Here is a 24041-nt window from a genome sequence, read left to right on the forward strand (position 1 = left end):
TCCTCACTATAACATTTCTTACCAGCTGGAAAAGAGTGAGAAAGTGTAGTACAGTGCTGTTTGAGTCGTCATTCTTTTCATCAACACTCACTTACGAATTACCCTTTGGATGAAAGGCTTTGCTGCTAAATGCTTCAAAATCTGCAAAGTCTATACCTTTGGTACAGGGGAGCTTCAAGTTTAGAATGACCTCCATTCTGAACAATATTGCCTGGTTTTCTTGCCTGTTGGTTTTTGTTTATTCATTCCTCCCTGTCTTTTAAGAAATTCTGAGATGCTTTTAAGCGCGCACACACACACACGCAGACACATACATATATAAGTAATATGATATGATTGTTTTTTAAGTAAATGAAGAATTGGAATGATGGAAAATTAGACTGAAGCCAGGGAGGGGTGAGCTACAACATGATTTGAAAAATAAATACATGAAGAATTAAGAGTGACGGGAAGGCAAGTTGATACCTTGTGGATGTGGTTGCTAAAAATGAGCCACAAATTTTGCTTTATGTTTTCTAGCAATTAGTGTTGCTAGAATTTTGTGATCACTTACATAACTCTAATATAAAAGCAAGCGAAATTTTCAAAAGCATTACAGATATTTCTGGTACTGAGACTTCTTAAATTTCTCTCGTCTGTCCTCATAAAGAAGGCGTTGTGGTGTACCAAAATCCTCAACGGCGTCCTTACAGTACATTCTCAGTAACAACAATCATGTAAGGCTAATAGGGCCTTAGTTTAGGGAATTCCGTAAAGGCAGATTTCAAGGGGTCAGTAAATGCAGACCATTACTTTAACCCAAGATAAAATTGATTTGGAGAGGTGCTCTCCAAATAGGGATACTTGCAAAATGGTTCATTGGAGTATGAACCTTTTAAAATTTATATTTTTGTATATGTTTTACAGTGTATGAGTACAGCAATAATATATAATTTATAAATAAATATCTACTTTAGTAGTTTGTACTCAAAAATATTTTATCAGTGGGACCCCATGATCAAAACAATTTGGAGACCACTAGCTTAGCTGAAAGAAGGCACAAAACATTCAGACATTTAACCATAAATATTATTTCTCAATTGAGCTTTTGGTAGGTATTAAATGACAGTAATTACACATATAAATAGTACAATAAGACTCTTTTTTAAAGTAAGCCAAAAATTGGGACAGACACAGATTGAGGCTTTTTGTTCCATAGAGGAGGTAGGGGGAAAGGATGCAGATAGAGGGTTTTTTGGTGTGTGTACTAAAATACATAAACATAACACAGTTTACAGTTTTATCATTTTAAAGTATGCAGTTCAGTGGCGCTGAGTATATTCACAGTGTCTTACAACTATCACCACTATCTAGTTCCAGAGCTTTTTCATCACCCTAGTGGAAACCTCATACCCATTAAGCAGTTACTCTCTATTCCCCCTTCCTACCAGCCCCTGTCAATCACTAATCTACTTTTTGTCTCTGTGACCTTGCCTATTCTGGTTATTTCATTTAATTGGAATCATATCATATGTGGCCTTCGTGTCAGTCTTCTTTGACTCTAGAATAATCTTTCTGAGATTTATCCATGTCCCAGCATCTGTCAGTACTTCATTGCTTTTTATGGCTGAATAATATTTCATTATATGTTTAGACACATTTTATTTATGTGTTCATCCATTCATGAACATTTAGGTTGTTTCTACCTTTTGGCTATTGTGAATAGACCTGATATGAACATCTGTGTACAAGTTTTTATTTGAACAGCTACATACAGTTCTTTTGGGTATACACGTAAGAGTTGAAAATGCTGGGTCATTTGGTAGTTTTATTTGAAGCTTATTTAGGAACCATCAAACTGTTTTTCACAGTGGCCACACCATTTTACATTCCCAGCAACAATTTCTAAGGGTTCCAATTTCTCCACATTCACCAACACTCTTTGCTTACTTTTTTTTTTTTTTTTTTTTTTTTGCCATCCCAGTAGGTACAAAGTGGTATCTCACACTCATTGTCATTTTGATTGTGGTTTGTTTTGCCTTTCCCTTTGCATAATGACTAATGATGTTAAGTATCTTTTTATGTGCTTGTTGGCCATTTTAAAAATTTAATTAATTAATTAATTTTTGGCTGCATTTGGTCTTCGTTGCTGTGCATAGGCTTTCTCTAGTTGTGGCGAGCGGGGGCTACTCTTCGTTGTGGCGTGTGGGCTTCTCATTGCGGTGGCGTCTCTTGTTGCAAAGCACGAGCCCTAGGTGCGTGGGCTTCAGTAGTTGTGGCTTGCTGGCTCAGTAGTGGTGGCTCGTGGGCTCTAGAGCGCAGGCTCAGTAGTGTGGCGCCTGGGCTTAGTTGCTCCGTGGCATGTGGGATCTTCCTGGACCAGGGCTTGAACCCTGCGTTGTCAGGTGGATTCTTAACCACTGCGCCACCAGGGAAGTCCCTGCCCACTTTTTAATTAAGTTGTTTGGCCTTTTTGTTTTTGAGTTGTAAGAGTTCTTTATATATTCTGGATTGTGGAATCTTATCAGATGTGTAATTTGCAAATATTTGCTTCCACTCTCTGGGTTGTGTTTTCACTCACTACTGTTTTTTGAAGCACAGCAGTTTACTTTCAATGAAGCCCCAGTGTACCTATTTTTTCTTTTGTTGCTTGTGCTTTTGGTGTCATATTTAAGAAACCATTTGCCAAATCCAAAGTCATGAAGATTTGTCCGTATATTTTCTTTCAAGAATTTTATACTTTTAGTTCTTTCATTTGCATCTTGGATGTATATTGAGTTAATTTATTTATATGGTATGAGGTAGGGGTCAAACACTCTTTCCACATGGAATTGTCCCAAAATCAGCTGTTGAGACTGTTCTTTCTCCATTGAATGGTCTTGGCACCCTTGTCAAAAATCAGTTGACCATAGATGTGAGGGTTTATTTCTAGGCTCTCAGTTCTGTTCCATTGATCTATATGCTGATCTGTATGCCATTACTGCACTGATCTGGTTACTGGAGCTTTGTTGTAAGTTTTAAAATTGAGAAGTATGAGTCTTCCAACTTTGTTCTTTTTAAAGACTGTTTTGGCCAATCAGGGCCCTTGTGTCTCCATATGAATTTTAGGATCAGCTTTTTTTCATTTCTGCTGAAAAGGTTGTTGGGAATTTTATGTTAATTGCATTTAATATGTAGCTTGCTTTGGGGTTTATTGCCATCTTAACAACATTGTCTTCCAGCCGATGAACACAGGATGTTTTTCAATTTATTTAGGTCTTTAATTTCTTCCAGTAAGGTCTTGTAGTTGCCAATGTACAAGTGTTATACCTTCTTGTCTAAATTCATTCCTAAGTATTTGATTCTCGTGTTTTCTTTCTTTTTCTTTCTTATTTTTAATTGTGATAATATATGCATAACAAAATTTATCATCTTAACCATTTTTTCTTTGTAATTCTAGTTTATTTATTTTTCTTCCAGTTTTATTGATTTAATTGACATACAGCACTGTTTGTTTGAGTACAGCATAATGATTTGACTTACATACATCATGAAATGATTATCACAGTAAGTTTAGTGAACATCTATCATCTCATACAGATACAAAATTAAAGACATAGAAAAAAATATTTTCCTTGTGATGAGCACTCTTAGGATTTACTCTCTTAACCACTTTCATCTATAATATACAGCAGTGTTAGTTTTATTTATCGTGTTGTACGTTACATCCCTAAGAGTTGTTTACCTTATAACTGGAAGTTTGACTGCCCTCAACCAATTCCCACTCCCTCCCCCCACCCATTGCCTCTGTTAACCACAAATCTGATCTCTTTCTACGAGTTTGCTATCTTGTTTCTGAAGTATAATTAATCTACAACATTATGTTAGTTCCTGTGCACAAAATAGTGATTTGATATTTCTGTACGTTTCAAACACCACGGTAAGTCTAGTTACGATATGTCACTATGCAAAGATATTACATAGTTATTGACCGTATTCCCCACACTGTACACTTAATACCCGTGACTCATTTATTTTACAAATGGAAGTTTGGACTTCTTAATCTCCCTCACTTATTTCTTTCCTCCCTTCACCACCTCCCCTCTGACAACCACCTGTTTGTTTTCTATCTATAACTCTGTTTCTGTTTTGTTATGTTTGTTTGTTTTGGTTTTTAGATTTCACTTAGCATAATACCCTCTAGGTCCATCCATGTTGTTGCAAATGGCAAGATTTCATTCTTTTTATGGCTGAGCAATATTCCATTTCATAAATATATACACCACATTTTCTTTATCCATGGGCATTTAGGTTGCTTCCATATCTTGGCTATTGTAAATTATGCTGCAGTGACCATAGGGGTGTATATACCTTTTCGAATGAGTGTTTTTGTTTTCTTCAGAAAAATACCCATATGTTAATTGTTGGATCATGTGATAGTTCTGTTTTTAATTTTGTGAGGAGCCTCCAAACTGTTTTCCATAGTGGCTGCACCAATTTACATTCCCACCAACAGTGCACGAGTCTTCCCTTTTCTCTTCATCCTTGCCAGTACTTGTTGTATTTTGCTAATAGCCATTCTGACAAGTGGGAGGTGATATCTCATTGTGGTTTTGATTTTTATTTCCCTGATGATTAATAATGTTGAGCATCTTTTCATGTGCTTCTTGGCCATCTGTATGTCTTCTTTGCAAAAATGTCTATTCAGATCCTTTGCCCATTTTTAAAGATCAGGTTGTTTGGGTTTTTGATGTTGAGTTGTATGAGTTCTTTGTATATTCTGGGTATTAACCCCTTATCAGATAGATTGCTTGCAGATATCTTCTCCCATTCAGTAGATGATAGTTCCCTTCACTGTGGAATAGCTCTTTAGTTTGATGTAGTCCCATTTGTGTATTTTTGGTTTTGTTTCCCTTGCCTGAGGACACATATGCAAAAAAAAATTATTAAGATCAGTGTCAAAGAGCTCAGTGCCTATGTTTTCTTCAAGAAGCTTTGTCTCTTTTTTTGGTTGTGGTTTCAGTTCTTACATTTAAGTCTTTAATCCATTTTGAATTTGTTTTTGTGCATGGTGTAGTTTAATGGTATTAAATACATTCATATTGTTGTGCAGACATCACCGTCACCCATCTCTAGAACTCTTTTCATCTTGCAAAACTGAATTTCTACACTGACTCAAATAGCAACTCCCCATTCCACCTTATGCTCAAGCCCCTGGCAACCACCATTCTAAGAATTTGACTACTCTAGGTACCTCACGTAATTGGAATACAGTATTTGTCTTTAAGTAACAAGTTTACTTCACTTAGCATAATGTCCTCAAGGATCATCAGTGTTGTACCATCTGACAGGATTGTCTTTTTTTTTACGACTGAATGATACTGCGTTGTATGTACATACCACATTTTGTTTGTTCATTCATTCATCCATCCGTTAATAGATACTTGTGTTGCTTCCACCTTTAGACCATTGTGGATAATGCTGCTATGAACATGAGTGTACAAATATCCATTCAAGATCCTGCTTTCAATTTTGGGGGTTACATATCCAGAAGTGGAATGGCTGGATTATATGGTAGTTCTATTTGTAATTATTTGAGGAACCACCCTACTGTTTTCCACAGCAGCTGCCCATTTTACAGTCCCACCAACAGCACACAATGGTTCCACTTTTTCCACATCTTTGTCAACACTTGTTATTTTCTGTTTTTTTTTATAGTGGCATTCTAATGTGCATGAAGTGATATGTTTTTGATTTGCATTTCTTTCATGATTATATTGAGCATCTTTTTATATACTTCTTGGCCATTTGTATATCATCTTTGGAGAAATGTCTATTCAAGTACTTTGCCCATTCTTGAATCGCGTTATTTTTTGGTCATTGAGTTGTAGAAGTTCTTTACATATTCTGAGTATGAACCTCTTATCAGATATATGATTTATAAATTTTTCTCCCAATCAGTGGGTTGCCTTCTCACCTTTGTTGATTGTGTCCTTTGATGCCCAGAAATTTTTAATATTGATGTAGTCCCAATTGTCGAGTTTTGCTTTTGCTGCCTGTGCTTTTGGTGTCATATCTAAGAAGTCATTACCAAGTCCAATGCCATGAAGCTTTTCCCCAGTGTGTTCTTCCAAGAATGTTATGGTTTTAGGTCTTTAATCCATTTTGAGGTAATTTTTGTATACGATGTAAGATAAGGCTCCAACTTCATTCTCCCCACCCCACCCCCCACCATTTCATTCTTTCTAAGAGCATGTGCATATCCAGTTTTCCCAGCACCATTTGTTAAGGAGACTGCTCTTTTCCTGTTGAATGGTCTTGGCCCCTTGTCAAGGGTCAGAGATCATTTGACCATGTGGCACAAAGGTTTATTTCTGGGCTCTCTATTCTAGTCCATTGATCTATTTATCTTTATGCCAGTATCACACTGTTATTGTATTACTGTTTTTTTTTTTTAAACAAATACTTTTTTAAAAATTTTTATTTATTCATTTATTTATTTATTCATTCATTTATGGCTGTGTTGGGTCTTCATTTCTGTGCGAGGGCTTTCTCTAGTTGTGGCAAGTGGGGGCCACTCTTCATCATGGTGCGCGGGCCTCTCACTGTAGCGGCCTCTCTTGTTGCGGAGCACAGGCTCCAGACGCGCAGGCTCAGTAATTGTGGCTCACGGGCGTAGTTGCTCCGCGGCATGTGGGATCTTCCCAGACCAGGGCTCGAACCCGTGTCCCCTGCATTGGCAGGCAGATTCTCAACCACTGCGCCACCAGGGAAGCCCTGTATTACTGTTTTGAAATCAGGAAGTGTGAATCCTCCAACTTTGTTGTTCTCTTTCAAAATTGTTTTGGTTCTTCAGGGTTTCTTATCATTTTTAATGATTTCTTATTGTTTTCCATTTTTTTATTGCTATATGATTTTCTTTGAGTTGTTTTTTTGCTAACTTAGCAGCCATGTAATTAACAAATATGCTTAAGCCACTGTCTCAATGTACCACTCAGATATGAAATAGTATCTATTGACTCCATTATATGAAAAATTAAGAAACTGGTTGCACTTGCCCTACTTCTCCCCACTCTCCACCTACACACACTTCCCCCAACATAACAATATTCGTTAATTTTGTGAATGTTGTCTCAGTTCATTATGGTAGTATTACTACTGTATTGATTAGCTTTATTTTTAAGAAGTATAGCATTTTTCTTCCATGTTATAAGCAAAATCACCATTTTATGTGTTTTTTAAAGGGGGTCAATATCATCAGTCTTTTCAGTGTAACTGTTTGTGAGTTTATTAATTTAAATAATTTTATTGATTAGCTAGATTTTTCAACAGTTGTTCAGGAGTGAGCATCTCTTCAGTTCTTATAAATTTGAGATTATCATTCTGTAACCTTTGTATAGGAATAACAACTTGTTTGGGTACAAAACTTTTGAATAATAATCTTTAATTCAAAACTCAGTCAGATTTGCTCCCCCTTTCTGGACACATACAATTAATATTTCTGTGCCAGAGGCAACCCTAATATTTTTTCCCTATTGGATCCTGGATTGTTGTTGGGTTTTTAAAATTTAAGTTTTCTTACTTTCCCAGGGTATGTCTCAGCGTTGGTCAATCTCTATTGATTTTTTAAAAATAAAATTTACATACCTTACAATTCATTCTTGTAAAGTATACAATTCCGTGGTTTTCAGTATATTCAGAGGAGGTTATACAACTGTCACCACTAATTCCAGAACTTTTTGTCATACCAAAAAGAAACCCTGTGCCCCTTCACAGTCATTTCCTAGCCTTCAACCATTAATCTACTTTCTGTATCTATGGATTTGCCCATTGGGCACATTTTATATAAGCAAATCATGCAATATGTGGCCTTTTGTGTCTGGCTTCTTTTACTTAATATTTTCAAGGTCCATCCATTTTGTAGCAGGAATCAGTACTTGTTGTTTGTTATGAACAGTAACAAACAGTATTTCAAATACATATACAACATGTTTATTCATGAGTTGTTGGACATGTGGATTGTTTCTGCTTTTTTGGCCATTATGAAAAATGGTGCTGTAAACATTAATGTACAGGTTTTTGTGTGGACATGTTCCTTCAATTTTCTTACGTACATACCTAGGCGTAGAATTGCTGGATCATATGGTAACTCTGTTTAAGCTTCTGAGTAACTGCCAAAGTGTCTTCCAGAGTGGCTGCACCATTTTATATTCCCACCTGGATCATATTTCAGTTTGTCTACATCCTCATCAACACTTGTTGTCTGTCTTTTGAGAACAGCTATCTTAATGGGTGTGAAGAGGTATCTCACTTTTTAATGATTTTAATTTGCATTTCGCTAATGACTAAGATGTTGAGCATCTTTTCATATGCTTATTGGCCATTTGTTTACCTTTAGAGAAATGTCTATTCCAATCCTTTGCCCATTTTAAAATTGGCTTATTTGTCATTTTATTACTGAGTTCTGTTTCTTTGTCTATTCTGAATACAAATCCCTTATTAGGATATGTTTTGCAAACATGTTCTTTCATTCTGTGCCGTCCTTTTCACTTTCTTGATGATTTTACTTGTGGTACAAAAGTTTTAATTTTGACAAAGTACAATTTGTCTGTTTCTTCTTTTGTCACTTGTGCTTTTCATGTCATATCTAAAACTATTGTCTAACCCAAGGTTACAAAATATTGACTCTTTGTTTTCTTCTAAAAGTTTTATAATTTTAGTTCTTACTTTTAGTTCTATGATCATTTTTTAGTTAACTTTTGTATGTGGCATTGAGGTAGTACAGTTTTATTCTTTTGCCTGTGGATATCCAGTGTCTTAGTACCATTTGTTGCAAAGACTATTCTTTCTTCCATTGAATTGTCTGGGCACCCTTGGCAAAAATCAATTGATCATAAGAAAAAAAAAATCAGAAAAATCAAAATAAACTTAAAAAATGAAAAAAAAGCGATTGATTATAAATGTAAGGGTTTATTCTACACGATAAACCCTATTTTATTGATCTATATGTCACTCTTTATGCCACTACCACACTGTCTAACTAGTGTGACTCCTCCAACTTTGTTTTTTCTTTTTCAAGATTGTTTTATCTATTCTTAAGTCATAGGAATATTCAGATCAGCTTGTCAATTTCTGCCAAAAAGAAAAAAAAAGACAACTTGAATCTTGGGTAGGGATTGCATTGAAACTGTAGAAAAATTTAGGGAGTACTGCTGTCATAACGATATTAAATCTTCTAATCCATGAACTGGGGTGTTTTTCCATTTATTTAGGTCATCTTTAATTTCTTCAACGATGTTTGTGGGTTCCACTTCTTTGTAGTTTGGCACTTCTGTTGTTAAAAGTATCCCTGAGTATTTTATTCTTTTTGATACCAGTGTAACTAGTATTGGTTTCTTAAGTTCATTTTGGGAATTTTCCTTGTGGTACAGGAATATTACTGGTTTTTGTATGTATTTTGGTTCCTGCAACTTTGCTGAACTTGCTTATAAGTTTGAGTAATTTGTGTTTGTGTGTTCCTTAGTGTTTTCTATATAAAATATTGTGTCATTTGCAAATAGAGATAGTTTTCCTTCTTCTTTCCGATATCATGTCATTTATCTCTTTTTCTTCCCTAGTTGCCCTTGCTAGAACCTCCAGTACTGTGTTGAATAGAAGTGTTAAGAATGAGTATCCTTGTCTTGTTCCTGATTTTAAGGAGAAATCTTTCTGGTCATTAAGCATGATGTTAGCTGTGAGTTTTTTTTATAAATGCCCTTTATCAGGTTGAGGAACTTCTATTCCTGTTTTGTTGAGTGTTTTTATTATGGAAGGGTTTTGGGTTTTGCCATATGCTTGTTCTATGTATAGTGAAATGATCCTATGTTTTCTTTATGAAGATGGTGTGTTACGTTGATTGATAATCATATATTGAACCAACTTTGCCTTCTTGGGATAAATTCCTCTTGGTCTTAATGTATAATCAATCCCTCTTCTGTGTTGCTGGATTCAGTTTGCTAGTATTTTGTTGAGGATTTTCCTTCTATATTCATAAGGGGTATTGGTCTGTAGTTTTACTGTATCTTTGCCTTTTTTATCAGGGTAATAATCTCCTTATAGAAAGAATTGGGAAGTAATCCTTCTTCTCATTTTGTTTTGATGATGATGTTGTTTTTTGAGTTTGTGAATGGTTGTTGTTAATTCTACTTTAAATGTTTTTTAGAATTCACCAGTTTGGGCCTGGGCTTTTCTTTGGGGGGTGTTTTCTGATTACTGTCTCAGCCTCTGTCCTTATTATAGGTTTGTTCAGATTTTCTATTTTTGCTTGAGTCAGTTTTGCTAGGTTGTTTTTCTAGGAATTTGTCTATTTCATCTAGGTTACCTAATTTGTTGACATGTGATTGTTCATAATATTCTCTTATGATCCTTTTTAATTTCTGTGTGATTGGTAGTAACATCCCCTGGTTCATTCTTAATGTAAATGATTTGAGTTTTCCCCTTTTTGCCTTTGGTGAATTCTAGCTAAAGATTTGTCCATTTTTGTTGACCTTTTCCAAGAACCAACTTTTGATTTCTTTGATTTTTCTCTTTTTTTGATTCTCTGATTCATTTATTTTCATTCTAATCTATATAATTTCCTTCATTTTGCCTGCTTTGGGTTTTATTTGGTCTTCTTTTTCTGGTTTCTTAAGGTTGAAGGTGAGGTTATAGTTTCGAAATCTTTCTTCTTTTAATATGGACATTTACAGATACAAATATCTGTAAGCTCTGCCTTCACTGCATCCCAAAGGTTTTGGTATGTTTTGCTTTCATTTTCATTCATCTCAAAGTATTTTCTAATTGCCCTTGTGATTTCTTCTTTGAACATTGGTAGTTAAGAGTGTGTCATTTAATTTCTCTATATTTTTGAATTTCCCAAATTTCCTTATTGATTTCTAGTTTCATTCCATTGTGGTCAGAAAACATACTTTGTATAATTTGTAAATATATTGTGACTTGTTTTATGGCCTAGCACATGGTCTCTCCTGGAGAACATTATTATGTTCCCTCAGAAGAATGTGTATTCTGCTTCTGTTGGTTGGAGTATTATGTATATGTCTTTAGGTCTAGTTGGATTATAGTGTTGTTCAAGCCTTCTATTTCCTTATTGGTCTGTCGAGTTTTTCTACCCATTTTGAAAGTGTACTATTGCAGTCTCCAGCTATTACTATTGAATTGTCTATGTCTCCCTTCATTTCTGTCAGTTCTTTTCCTTTGGTACCTGTCCTTGGTTTTCCAACACATGGCAGACATTCATTAATTTTTGGATGAAGTGTGTGAATTTGTCAACTACCTTTTAGTCTCCCTGTATTGTCCTAGCTTATCTTGGATCCATTTCATTAAGTCCATGTTCTTTTTCAATTTTCTCTAGAGTGAGACTACAAATTCTTTATTGACTAAAATGGGTAAACCTTCGGGCAAAATAAATTCTTTCTCTTTCCCTTCTTTTTTTCCTTCCTTTCTTCCACTTGTTTCTTTATAAATTTATTTATTTTATTTATTTATTTTTGGCTGCGTTGGGCCTTCATTGCTGCACCCAGGCTTTCTCTAGTTGTGGTGAGCGAGGGCTACTCTTCATTGTGGTGCGGGAGCTTCTCATTGCCGTGGCTCCTCTTGTTGTGGCGCACGGGCTCTAGGCACGCAGGCTTCAGTAGTTGTGGCACGTGAGCTCAGTAGTTGTGGCTCACAGGCTCTAGAGCACAGGCTCAGTAATTGTGGCACCTTGGCTTTTTTGCTCCGTGGCATATGGGACCTTCCCAGACCAGGGCTCGAACCCGTGTCCCCTGCATTGGCAGGCGGATTCTTAACCACTGCGCCACCAGGGAAGCCCCCTTTCTTCCACTTTAATGCTATAGAATATTTTCATAAATCCTTCTCTTTTGTTTTCAGATGACCTTTGTCTCAAAACATTCTGTGGAAGCCATTTATTTGATCACAACCATTTATTTGATCACATTTGATGACCTTATTACCTATTTACAAGATACTGCTTGAGTCCCCTTCCTAGGACATGAACTTGAAGGCTCATTGTGTATGGCTTGTATTTCTTTTGCCCCTCAGAGTTTGGGAAAGGCAGAAAGATAGTAATTGATTCTAGGACTCTGGACAGCTACAGTAGGTGACATTTTTCTCTGCCATTGTTGTGAAACTCATAAATTGATGGCCACCTTATCAAGTGTGGAGGTGAGGAAAGTATCTTGTTCTATAGGACATGCCCTTGGGGTTTTGCTATTACACTACTGTAAAGTCACCTGGCAGCTGCTTTCATAGCATTGTTGTGTGGGCAGTGATATGGCTGAGGCCTTATTTTTTTCTAGCAAATCTTAGTAATAAAACTAAGATATTTAGACTTAAAAGGTTATTTCCCATCCCTTTTTCTGACTTCTTCCTGGCCAGAGCAGGCATACAGTAAACCATTCTGGCAAGGACATAAGGAGCTATTTTTTCACAGGGAACATGTCTCCAATTGGGACATTTATCTTTCTCCTGGGCCACTTATCACCTCAGTCCCTTTTCTGAGATACCAGTGGGATATTTTGAATTGTTGACTCACCTTTTACCCTTCTGCTGTATGGTCCTTTGTGTAGGAAGAGCTTTGTGGTGGCTCCTTATATTTATTCCCAGTTGTTTCTTTAGATATTATTTCTGGGATTTTGTGGTGTGAGTTGAGTCTGTTCCCTACATTCTGAATATTTTTTTACTTTTTAAATAAATTTGTTTATTTATGTAGTTAGTTATTTTGGCTGCGTTGGGTCTTTGTGCACGGGCTTTCTCTGGTTGTGGTGAGGGGGGGTTACTCTTCGTTGTGGTGCGCGGGCTTCTCATCGTGGTGGCTTCTCTTGTTGTGGAGCACGGGCTCTAGGCATGTGGGCTTCAGTAGTTGTGGCACATGGGCTCAGTAGTTATGGCTCGTGGGCTCTAGAGCGCAGGCTCAGTAGCTGTGGCACACGGGCTTAGTTGCTCCACGGCATGTGGGATCTTCCCTGACCAGGGCTCGAACCCATGTCCCCTGTCTTGGCAGGTGGATTCTCAACCACTGTGCCACCAGAGAAGCCCTGTTTCTTTTACTTTTTGATGTTTTTTGTTTGTGTCTCTCAGTTATGAAAGAAAAGGTTCATTAAGGTCTCTGTGCTGTCATATTTTCTAAAATCCATTATCTGTTTTCTCAGTTTTGTTTTCTCTCTCTCTTTTATATTCGATTTCTTCCTTTTCTGTAGGCTCCTTCCTCTCAGCTAGAACCATGCTTATGTCTCTCCTTATCATAGACTGGGGAGTGGAGGGCTTGCCTGTGGTTGATGCTTCTACCACTTTACATCTCTCTCTTCTCTTTATTACTAAATACTTTTGTCAAAAAAGATGTTTTATTACTTTTGAGTGTAAAAGTAAAAAGATAACTAAATATAAAGAGTTTAGATAATATATAAAATATAAAGACCTTGGAAATCACCCATAATTCTCACCATCCTGAAATAGTCGTGATTAACATTACAGATAAGCTTCCAGGTTTATATTTTATGATTCTCATACCTACTGCCTATCTTGGATCTATTTTATTAGGTCTGCAATCTAATGAAGCTAAATATCAAATGAAGAACTCCATGAGAGCATAAAATGAGAGCTTTTTTAATGTTTAATTAAATGTTTACCAGTGTTTCTTACACTTTTATAAAACAGGCCGATTTCATACCAGTCTTCACAATCATGTTCATATATGGAGAGAAACAACAGTCCAAAAAAATGAAATCATACTATGTATATTGTTTTGAAGCTCTGCACTTAGTATATCATAGACATCTTTCTATGCAGTAAATAAAGATTTATGTAGTCATTGTTAATAGCTTTATGGGTTCCATTGTATAAATATAATAGTTAGTTAGTTCCAAATGACAGATATTTAAGTTTTTTTGGAAATTTTCTTTATCATAATCCGCACTTCGATGGGTAGTCTTGTTACATCTTTCTGAATTTTTCAATTTCCTTGAGAAACATTTCTAAACATGGAATTTCTGGGTTACCAAGTAGGCACATTAAAAATGTTTAAGCCACACTACTAAATTGTCCTTCTGAAATGTTGATTCAATTATTTGTTCACCAGTAATGTGCAATAATATTTTGGTCAATACCTGCCAACAGCATTCTTGTTAATACTTGCCACATAGGCCAGAAATATGGTATCTATCCTGATCCACATTTCTTTAATCACACGGAGTTTTTAGTTTCTTTTGTGTGTTGATCGACCGTATTTCTTCTTTTTTGAACTGCCTATCTTATCTTTAACCCAGGTTTCCTTAGATATGCTAATGCTTTTTTTCCCTGAACATGTGTACCCAGGACATGTACATTTGAGGGGTTAAGAGTGAATATAAGGGAATAAGTGCAACTGCCTGCTTGTTCTTCCCTTCTTCCTTTGATTACACCTACTCTTTCTTTGACTCATTCTTTCTGTGCCTCTCTCTGCTGTGTCTATGCAGGCTGTCCCCAGGCTCTATAGTTCATGCTTTTCTCTTATTACAGTGTCTTTGCACCCTGTCTGCTTCTGTGTTCTTTCTCTCTGCCTCTGTGCACCCGCATTCTGTGCACTTGTGCTCTCCTCCACCCCACCCCATGCTGTCTCTTGTCTCACTGTCTCTGCTGTGTATCTCTCTTGTTCTTCTGCTTACTCCTTTTCTCCTCTCCTTCTCTCATGTTCTTGCTTGTGTTTGTCTCTGTGCTCTTTCTCTCTCTCCCTGTTTTTTCTTTCTTTCCCCCCCTCCCTTTCCCATCTTTTTCTCTCAATGTCTGGGTGTATACTGGGATCAAAGAAAAGGGATAGTTTACTACTGTCAGTACAAAAGAAGCCATATTTATCAGTTTTTGTTTACGGAGAAAAAGCTGAAGATGAATAATTTCTCTGTATTTTTGACCTCTCATTATTTCCAGTTGCCCACGTTTTCAGCAGTGGGGCAAATGAACAACACAAACTAACTACCAAACAAAGAGACCTCCATGAGAGAATAAAATGAGAGCTTTAGTAATATTTAATTAAATGTTTACCAGTGTTTCTTACATTTTTATAAAACAGGCTAATTTCGTATCACTCTTCACAATCACACATATATGGAGAGAAACAACAGTCCAAAGCAGTATCTTGGAACCCAAGGATAAATTTCATTATATGCTAAGAGGTAAAAAGCAAGATATAATATTTACATGTATTTATATGACTGGATCAAAATTAAATATTAGCAGATTATTTTAAGATTATGGGATTATACATTTTTTCTTTTTAATTTTTCATGTATTTTTTTAAACAAGCAGCACATCTTTTCTAATATGAAACCATAAAAATTTCTTTGTGACATTAATTAAAAAGTGACCTCAGCCAGACTGATCAAACATAAAACGTTAGTTATGAGCTGGAAGAGAGAATTCTCAAGTTTTCATTGTGTTCTAGTTTCTGCCTAAAGTACCTATTTGAACCTCCAATCTAGTCATAACAAATCCTTCTAGAAGCAGAGCGAAAGCATAGAATTAGTACGCAGTTTCTATGCCAAGATAAAGTTAAAAAATTTTTTTTAACTTCAGCTGCCAAGAGTTGAGTTAAGTATACTCCTAGGTTCATGGCCTCTCTTTTTAAAATTTCATTCCCAGATCCCATCCTCATTCCTGTCCTCCCATCGGAACTGGCCATGTTATGTAAATATCTTTTGGCTTACAAGAGTTCTTACAAAATATGTATTCTGTGTTGTCATGTATTTTCAACTTATATAAAAGGTATGTCATTATTTTTGTTATTTTCACTAAGCTTGTATTTTTAAGATTCATCACATTGCTATACATACATCTAATTCAGGTTTCTGATCACTGCATAGTACTCCATGGAGTGCATCTACCAATTTACCTATGCACTTTCCCTGTAATGGACACCCAGGTCGCCGTCAATTCCCAACAAGGCAAAACACCAGCAGTGCACATCCTTGTCCACATTGCCTTATGGACCTTGTGAGACTACCTTTGTTGCACAGACCCACAAGTGGAAATCTTGGATCATAAGCTATATGTATACTTAATTTTCTACATTAGTACCAAATTAATTTCCAGTCTATATTCCTCCCTGCAATGCATGAAAATTCCTATACTTCCACCTTTCTGCCAATAATTTATAGTTTTTCCGGATTAGAAATACAAGTTTCCATACCATGGAAAGGTAGGGTTTTTGGGTCATTTTTAATTAAATGTTACTTGTCTTGAGAATCTACCCTATCTCCACTCTGTAATTTCCAAGGGAAGAAAGAGTCTTTCAGACACTTCCAAAATTACTGCTGTGCTTTCAACCAGAGTGCATTCATATGTTCATCCAGACATAATTACAATATACAACGTGACAAAAGTACAAGAATGGGATATTTTCATTGTTTTTATCAGATTTTGACATATAACAGATAAAAGATATGGAAGATTTGAATAGCAATATTAAGAAGTTTGATTTAAAGTATCTATAGAAAACTTTATTCCCAAAACACAGCATCCACAGTTGTTCCAAATGCCCACGGAGTATTTACAAAAATTAACTGTACATTTAGGCAAAATGTTGATAAATCCGCAAAGTAGAACATTTCTAACTAAGCTTATATTCTCTAACCACAGTACAATAAGGTTGGAATTTAACAACTATAACTTTTTCCTTAAATAAACATTTTAAAACATTCTAAACTTCTGGGCTATAGGACAACTAAAAATTGAGATTATAGAATTTTTTTCATTAATGACAGTAAAAGCACATATCCAAAACTTACGGGATGTGACTAAATCTATATTGAGAGGAAAATGTATAGCCTTCAATGATATTTTAGTTCAACAAACTCAACTAGGAAATAATTGAAATAAGCATTCTATAAATGAGTCCCCAGAATTGATCGATTTAACCAAGATCTGGTTCTTTGAAAAAAAAAAACAGACCAAATCTCTGGTTATTCTGACCATGAGGAAAAGGATCAACACTAATAGTATGGAAGGGTATAACCACAGTCAAAGAAGTGTTTTTTTAAAAAAGATTACTGTATGCAACTTTAGGCTGATATATATTTTTTTTTCCTTTTTTTTTTTTTTTTAAATATGAATGGCTGGATTTTATTTATTTATTTATTTTATTTTTTTGGCTGTGTTGGGTCTTCGTTTCTACGCGAGGGCTTTCTCTAGTTGGGGCAAGCGGGGGCCACTCTTCATCGCAGTGCGCGGGCTTTTCACTGTCGCGGCCTCTCTTGTTGCGAGGCACAGGCTCCAGACGCGCAGGCTCAGTAGTTGTGGCTCACGGGCCTAGTTGCTCTGCGGCATGTGGGATCCTCCCAGACCAGGGCTCGAACCCGTGTCCCCTGCATTGGCAGGCAGATTCTCAACCACTGCGCCACCAGGGAAGCCCTAGGCTGATATATTTTAAAACCTAAATTAGATGGGTGATTTTCTAAGAAAATATAAATGAACAGAATTGACCAAGAAGTTTTAAATCCTAAGTAGATCATTAATAATAGAAATTTAAAAGACTGTCAGTAATCTGTAGACCTCCCCACCTCTAACTATGTGCCCTCCAGGAATTTTGTACAAATATATGTGCCCACCAAAAGTATGAGAGGATGTGTTTCTTCATTCCTTTGCCAACTATGGGTAGTATCAGTCTTTTAAATATTTGCTAATCTAATGTGTGAAAAAACTCATTGCTTTAAGTTGCATTTTTTAAATATTAGGTTTCAGAGATTGCTCTTTACATTTCCTGTTTTGAGAATTAGCTGCTTATATCCTCTGAAGGATATAATTTACATGCCCATTTTTCTCTGAAGAATTTTTCTTATTAATTCTTGAGCATTATTTATATTGCATTAATAGTGTAATAGCATTGTTGTGTACTCAACTTCTTTCTTTTTTCCATGCTAAGAAAGATGTCCCCAACCACAAGATTATAAAAAAGTATTCTCCTTTTTTTTTTTTTTTAATACTTATTTAGGGTGGAGGGCAATGCATTTAAACACTTAATCCACATGGAATTTATTTTGTGTGTCTAGATATAATTTTATTGCCAAATGTTTAGCTAATTGTCAGTAGAGATTTTTAAGTAAGAAAGTGATACTCATAAATTAATTTATGAGAAGAAACTAAGCTGGACTCTCGTCACTTGGACTTGGTAATTAATAGCCGTGGTTCTTTGGAAATTTCTACCCAAAGCAACTAAAATACTATGCAAACACCTTATCAAAATGGAGAGATTGGAAGAGGAAACTAATTCTGACTGAAATATGAAGGAGTTTTATTGATTAAAGTTGAAGTTAGATCAAAACATCCAAGTGAAAATATCTAAAAACATAGCTACGTATGACCTCATGAGTATGTCATGAGTGGAATAAAGATTTTAGAGCCATCCATGTAAAAAAGGTGATCATAATCCTCACAAATACTAAAGCTAAGAGGAAAGATTTCAGAGAATGCAGAGAAGAAAAGAGAGTGAGAGGGTCACTTCCAGACCATAATTTTTCAAACCTGATAGAAAATCCTTTGGGACTTAAGTCATCTAGCTCTACCACCCTCTACAAGATTTTAATGATCATTTGCTAACCTTCCAGTTTTTCCTGTATATTAATTGAGGACTTTAGCTCTTGATTTTCTTTCTTTTCTACCCCAAACCCAGCCACTATCTGGGAACCTTACCATCCTGTTAGTTTCTTGACCTCGGTTCTAATGACAAGTACTTCCATTACATTTTAACTCTACAGTCTCATGGCCATACTTTGAATTTTGGCATTATTCAGATTCGTTATGTCTCTGCAATCTTTACTCATTCATGTATGAAAAGAAATTTTCTGAGGACCATTCTGCAGGCGCAATGCATTTTTGATTTGAGGGGGAGGATATATTAGAGTTATCATCTACCACACTTGCAGAAATAATTGACCAGTTCTGATTTTCTGATGGTGACTAATAGACAGTTATCACCTTAGTTCCTGCTTTTAGAAGTTCTAATCTTGCCTTTCAGAATTAAATCTACGTCAAAATGTTATTTTGGGGGCAGACAAGCTAGTAAGTTTTGGTACTGAAACGCCAGTTGCCAGTTTGAACTGTGCATAGCTAAAAACTTTTCACAAGAAAAGACTGTCTTTTGGTGCCATCGACTGTATTTCTAATTTTGACTCTGTCTTATCAATGTGTATCTCTGGTCCTAAACTTTAGTGGTTATAAGTAAATTAGCATAAACCCATTTTTCTGAAAGAAAAGCATCTTTCGGCAGGCACCTTGCTGGCAGCAGGTCGGCAATAACAATCTTCATACATGAAGAATAGCTGTATACGGTGATGTAAGAAAATACAGCCTTTTTCCTATATTAGAGATGTTTTCCTAAGTTCAGTTTCCATCTAAGAAGTCATTATTTAATTGAAAAGCTTTCTCCCCCCCCCCCCCCCCCGGGTCTCTATGATGGTTTGTCTGATCAATGAACACGGGAATGCGGGAATGAATTTCACCTAGATTTTAATTAAACTAAAAAGTACTACAAAAAGCCTGAAACATCTCTGAGATGGTGGCAGTTACTTTTCCCCCAGTTGTAATAAGGCATTAACAGGTGAGTTTACTCTCACAATAATAGAAATTATAACAGAAGAAGCCAGCCAGTGTGTATCTCCTTTCAAGACGCTCTGCAACAGAAAGCTTAAATCATGGTAGCTGATAATGTGAGTTGACTTGTAGTCACTTCAATCTTTATGTGTAAGCCCAGTTGCAGAGAACAGAGTGGGTTGATTCACATCCAGGCGCTCAGGGATGATGAGATCATTAGAGGAAATGCCTGAGACTCTCCCACGGACTAAGGAAAGTGGATTGTTGTGGTTTACCGACAGCATCTGTAAATGAATTCAGCAACAATTCTATGTTCTAGCCCATGGTGGGTCCTCAGCACAAATTGTCACACACAGTGCAGACCTGTGAATTGTGGTTACTGATTCAATCTGTGGAGGCCAAATTAGCGTGACGGCACGGTTCTGACGGTTTGCACTTAGCGCTAGCCATAGTGTGTGTAGCGCTGCACCAAACGTACAATACCCAGCGCCCACATTTTTGTTCGGACTGTCCACTGTTAAATGGAAATGACGCTGTTGGTCACCTTCCATTGTTCTTGTACCCCTGATTCAGTAACAGAAGATGTAAGAACTGAGAGCCCGAGAAGCTTTTTTCTCCAAATAAGGCTTCATAATCGACATGTATTTCAGTTTGCGTACATGAATAAACACATTGTTATAGCTTTCTTGAGATCCTTAACATACCATAAAAGTCACCTATTTAAAGCGTACAGTTAAGTGTGTTTTAGTGTATTCACCGAGTTGTGCAACCATCACCCCAATTTAATTTTAAGACATTTTCAACACGTACCATAAGCACACTATGTACATTAGCAGTCACTCATTTCTCCCAATCTCCCACCGCTGCCCCAGCCCCTGCCCCGGCTGTGGTTACTAATCTGCTTTCTGTCTCTATAGATTTCATTATTCTGGACATTTCATGTAAATGGAATCATACAACATGTGATCTTTTGTGACTGGCTTCTTTCACTTAATATTTTCAGAGTTCATCTACATTGTAGCATGTATTCATTCCTTTTTATGACCAAATCATATTCCACTGTATGAATGCTCATATTTCACTTATCTATTCATCAGTTACTGGACATTTGCATTTCTTCCACTGCTTGGCTACTATTAACAAAGCTGCTGTGAACATCCATGTACAAGTTTTTGTGTGGACGTATTTTACATTTCTTTTGGGCATATGCCGACGAATGGATATACTCTGGATAATACGGTTAACTCTATATTTAACCATTTGAGGAACTACCAGACTGTTACGCAAAGTATTGTTACCATTTTGCATTCCTAGCAGCAATGTGTGAAGGTTCCCATTTCTCCACATCCTTGAAAACACTTGTTGTCGTCTGTCCTTTTGATTTTCACCATCCTAGAGGGCTAACTAGATACATTTTGTTGAGAAAGAATTTATTTTTAGACTATTTTCTATTTTTAAATGTTTACCGTTTTATAGGCAGGAATGAACTTAATCAGAAAGATTGAAACTAGAAGCAGAAACACACACACCAAGGCTCCTCATTTAATCCGATGTAAGCGTGTGTGCTTTACACCCAGCGGTGCATACCATGTCCTCTGGAAGTGCCAGAGGTTCTCAGACTCGTTCTCGGAAGGGACCGTCAACACTCCCGCGGCCTCTGCTCCACAGGGTGCTCCAGCCTCTGCTTCAACAGCTCCACCACTCACTTGCCGCTCATTGGCAACTTGTTTCATTTGTCTAAGGCTCCAGCTGGCAAAGGTTTTAAAACTTAAAAAGATCCAAAATCTGCCTGTACTAGATTTCCTGGCTCTGCTTCCAGTTCTGCTCTCTGAAGGCACAAAAGAGACCTAATCTTCTACCTCTCAGGTCCCCACTTCCTTCCCTGAAGTATTTCCCCTCAGGTCTTCACTCTTTGAACCATTTCTCACAGGTCATCCTTTCTACTCCCCTTTCCTAAGTTGACAGCTTCTGGGTCTATTTGTTGACATCCTGTTTTTAAGCATGTCCCTTTGAACTAAGCATGTTGTGCTTCAGATGGTGACAGAGGATTTATCATCTTCCTTTCTGTAAGCTAGAACATTTCTATGGCCTTACATATGTTTTACTCCTATTGAACTCACCAAAGCCATTAAACCTTTATTGCCACACTCTTCCTTGTAAGTTTTTGTTTTGTTTATTCTCATTTCTTAAACTGATAATACATGGTACAAAATTAAAAATATATAAAGGAGTATTTGATAAAGTGTCTTCCCTCTCCCGTTTCCCAGGCACCCATCTTTCTTTTCCAGAGCTACTCAGTGTGACTTGTTCTTGCATATCTTTACAGAGATTTTTAAAACACTTTATAGAAGTTTAATTTACATACCATAAAATACATCCATTTTAAGTATACAATTCAATTATTTTTAGTAAATTTACAGAGCTGTGCAATCATCACCACAATCCAGTTTTAGAACACTTCTGTTACCCAGAAAAGTCCCTTATACCTGTTTGCAATCAATCCACATTCCCAGCCCCAGACAACCTCCAATCTGCCTTTTTCCTTTTCTGCACATTTCACGTAAATAGAATTATATAATATCTAGTCTTTGCATCTAGCTTCTTAGCATGATGTTTTCAAGATTCATCCTTGTTATAGTGTGTACCAGTACTCCTTTTTATTGCTGGTTAGTATTCCATTGTATAGCTCTACCACATTTTGTTTATCCCGTTGCCAGTTGTTGGACATTTGGATTGTTTCATTTTTTTTCTTTTTCGGATAACGTGAATCATGCTGCTATGAACATTTTTGTAAAAGTTTTTCTGTGGACATATGTTTTCATTTCTTTTGCATATATACGTAGGATTGGAATTGCTGGGTCATATGGTAAGTTTATGTTTAGCTTTTAAGAAAATGCCAAAGGGCAAGCCCCACAAACAGCAAGAAAGTTGAAGAATGAGGTCAGCATTCAAAAATGGGGTCACATCTACAGCTGGGAAGGGGTGTACAGACAGGTAGAATGTAGATCCTGAGCCTTTAATAAGCACTACATTCGCTCAGTGCTCTCTGTTTTTAGACTCTATATAAGAACACCTAGGGCTTCCCTGGTGGCGCCGTGGTTAAGAATCGGCCTGCCAAGGCAGGGGACACGGGTTCGAGGCCTAGTCAGGGAAGATCCCACATGCCGTGCAGCAACTAAGCGCATGTGCCACAGCTACGGAGCCTGCATTCTAGAGCCCGTGAGCCACAACTACTGAAGCCCACGCGCCTAGAGCCCATACTCCGCAACAAGAGAAGCCACCGCAATGAGACACCCGCACACCGCAACCAAGAGTAGCCCCCGCTAGCCGCAACTAGGGAAAGCCCGTGCACAGCAATGAAGACCCAGTGCAGCCAAAAAAACTAATACATAAAATAAATAAGTTCAAAAAATAAACAAATTAAAAAAAAAAAACAGTACACCTAATGCAGGTGGGAAGGTGGGAGGGACACTGTAAAGGTCATCTATGCTACATGTACAAGAACCCCGAGAGCACACCAATAGGTACCACATTTTTCACTGCTGTAGCCGAGCATTCCTCCTGTACTACCACACTGTAGCACTCCCTTCCCTGATCTACTGCTATAGTCTCTTTGGAAGGTGTTTCAGAACTCTTGTTATGAGAGTGCCAGTTGAACTGTCCTCACTTCCTTCATTTATACCAGGATATAAGACCTTGTGGTCCGAGATCCTGTCCAGAGCAAGCAGGCTAAGACTCTGTCTTTGTTTCTATATTTCATCAGAAAGGGCTCTACTCCCTCTCTTAGTTCATGGTGTGAAGTGTTCTTAGCCTCTCAGGAAAGTGGGGAGAATTGGAAGGACTCTACATGAGAATGCTAGGCTTTGTAAAACACTTCAGTTTTTTAAAAATAAGACTCATTTTGTATTGGACTTATAACAATCCTATGAAATACAAAGAAAGCCAAGAATCAGTGACATGAAATGATCACCAGTAAGAATTACAACAGTCACCGCTTATCTCGTAGCATAGGGCATTGTCCATGATCCTTAAGAAGAGTTACTAGAAATGCCTCGCCCATCCTGCCCGTAAACACCAACACAGCAATCATGTACCTTGAACGGTACATGATTGCTGTGTTGGAGTTTAGCGGGAGCATCTCACTTACCAGGGACTGACTTTTACCTTGATTTCTTTGTAGTGATGGAGACTTCCCAGGTGATGAAAAATTCCCTGGGATTGCAACCTCCAAGCCAGACATTTTGTGTGACACAAACTCAAGAACTCCCCAAGCCCTGAAGTAGCAGAAATATTCAGATACTTAAGAGTAACCCAACACCTGAACTTGGGGACATTTCAGTGACAGCTCCAGCCCAGAGTGCCAGTCGTCTCCTGGCCCTGTCTCCAGCTCCAAGCCAGGGACAAATAGAGAGTAAGAACGTGGATGATATTAAAACCAAGCTTTCAAAGATTCTGGATGCCTAACACATCCCAAAAGAAAACCAAGATCC

General features: G+C 37.0%; 2 long non-coding RNA genes across 9 annotated transcripts in view; both read right to left on the reverse strand.

Annotated features, from left to right (window-relative positions):
• The window catches only part of LOC309643390, a 2123356-nt gene that overhangs the window by 881818 nt on the left and 1217497 nt on the right, over window positions 1-24041 (reverse strand). The gene's annotated exons all lie outside the window — the stretch shown is intronic.
• On the reverse strand, window positions 14722-22986 carry LOC309643409. The gene is made up of 2 exons (XR_014253723.1): window positions 21139-22986; window positions 14722-17378 (listed from the first exon to the last, which is right to left on the reverse strand). It is a non-coding gene; the product is annotated as an uncharacterized lncRNA (long non-coding RNA).

Source organism: Balaenoptera physalus, assembly GCF_965194825.1.
Source record: "Balaenoptera physalus genome assembly, chromosome: 15".
NCBI classification, from domain to species: domain Eukaryota; kingdom Metazoa; phylum Chordata; class Mammalia; order Artiodactyla; family Balaenopteridae; genus Balaenoptera; species Balaenoptera physalus.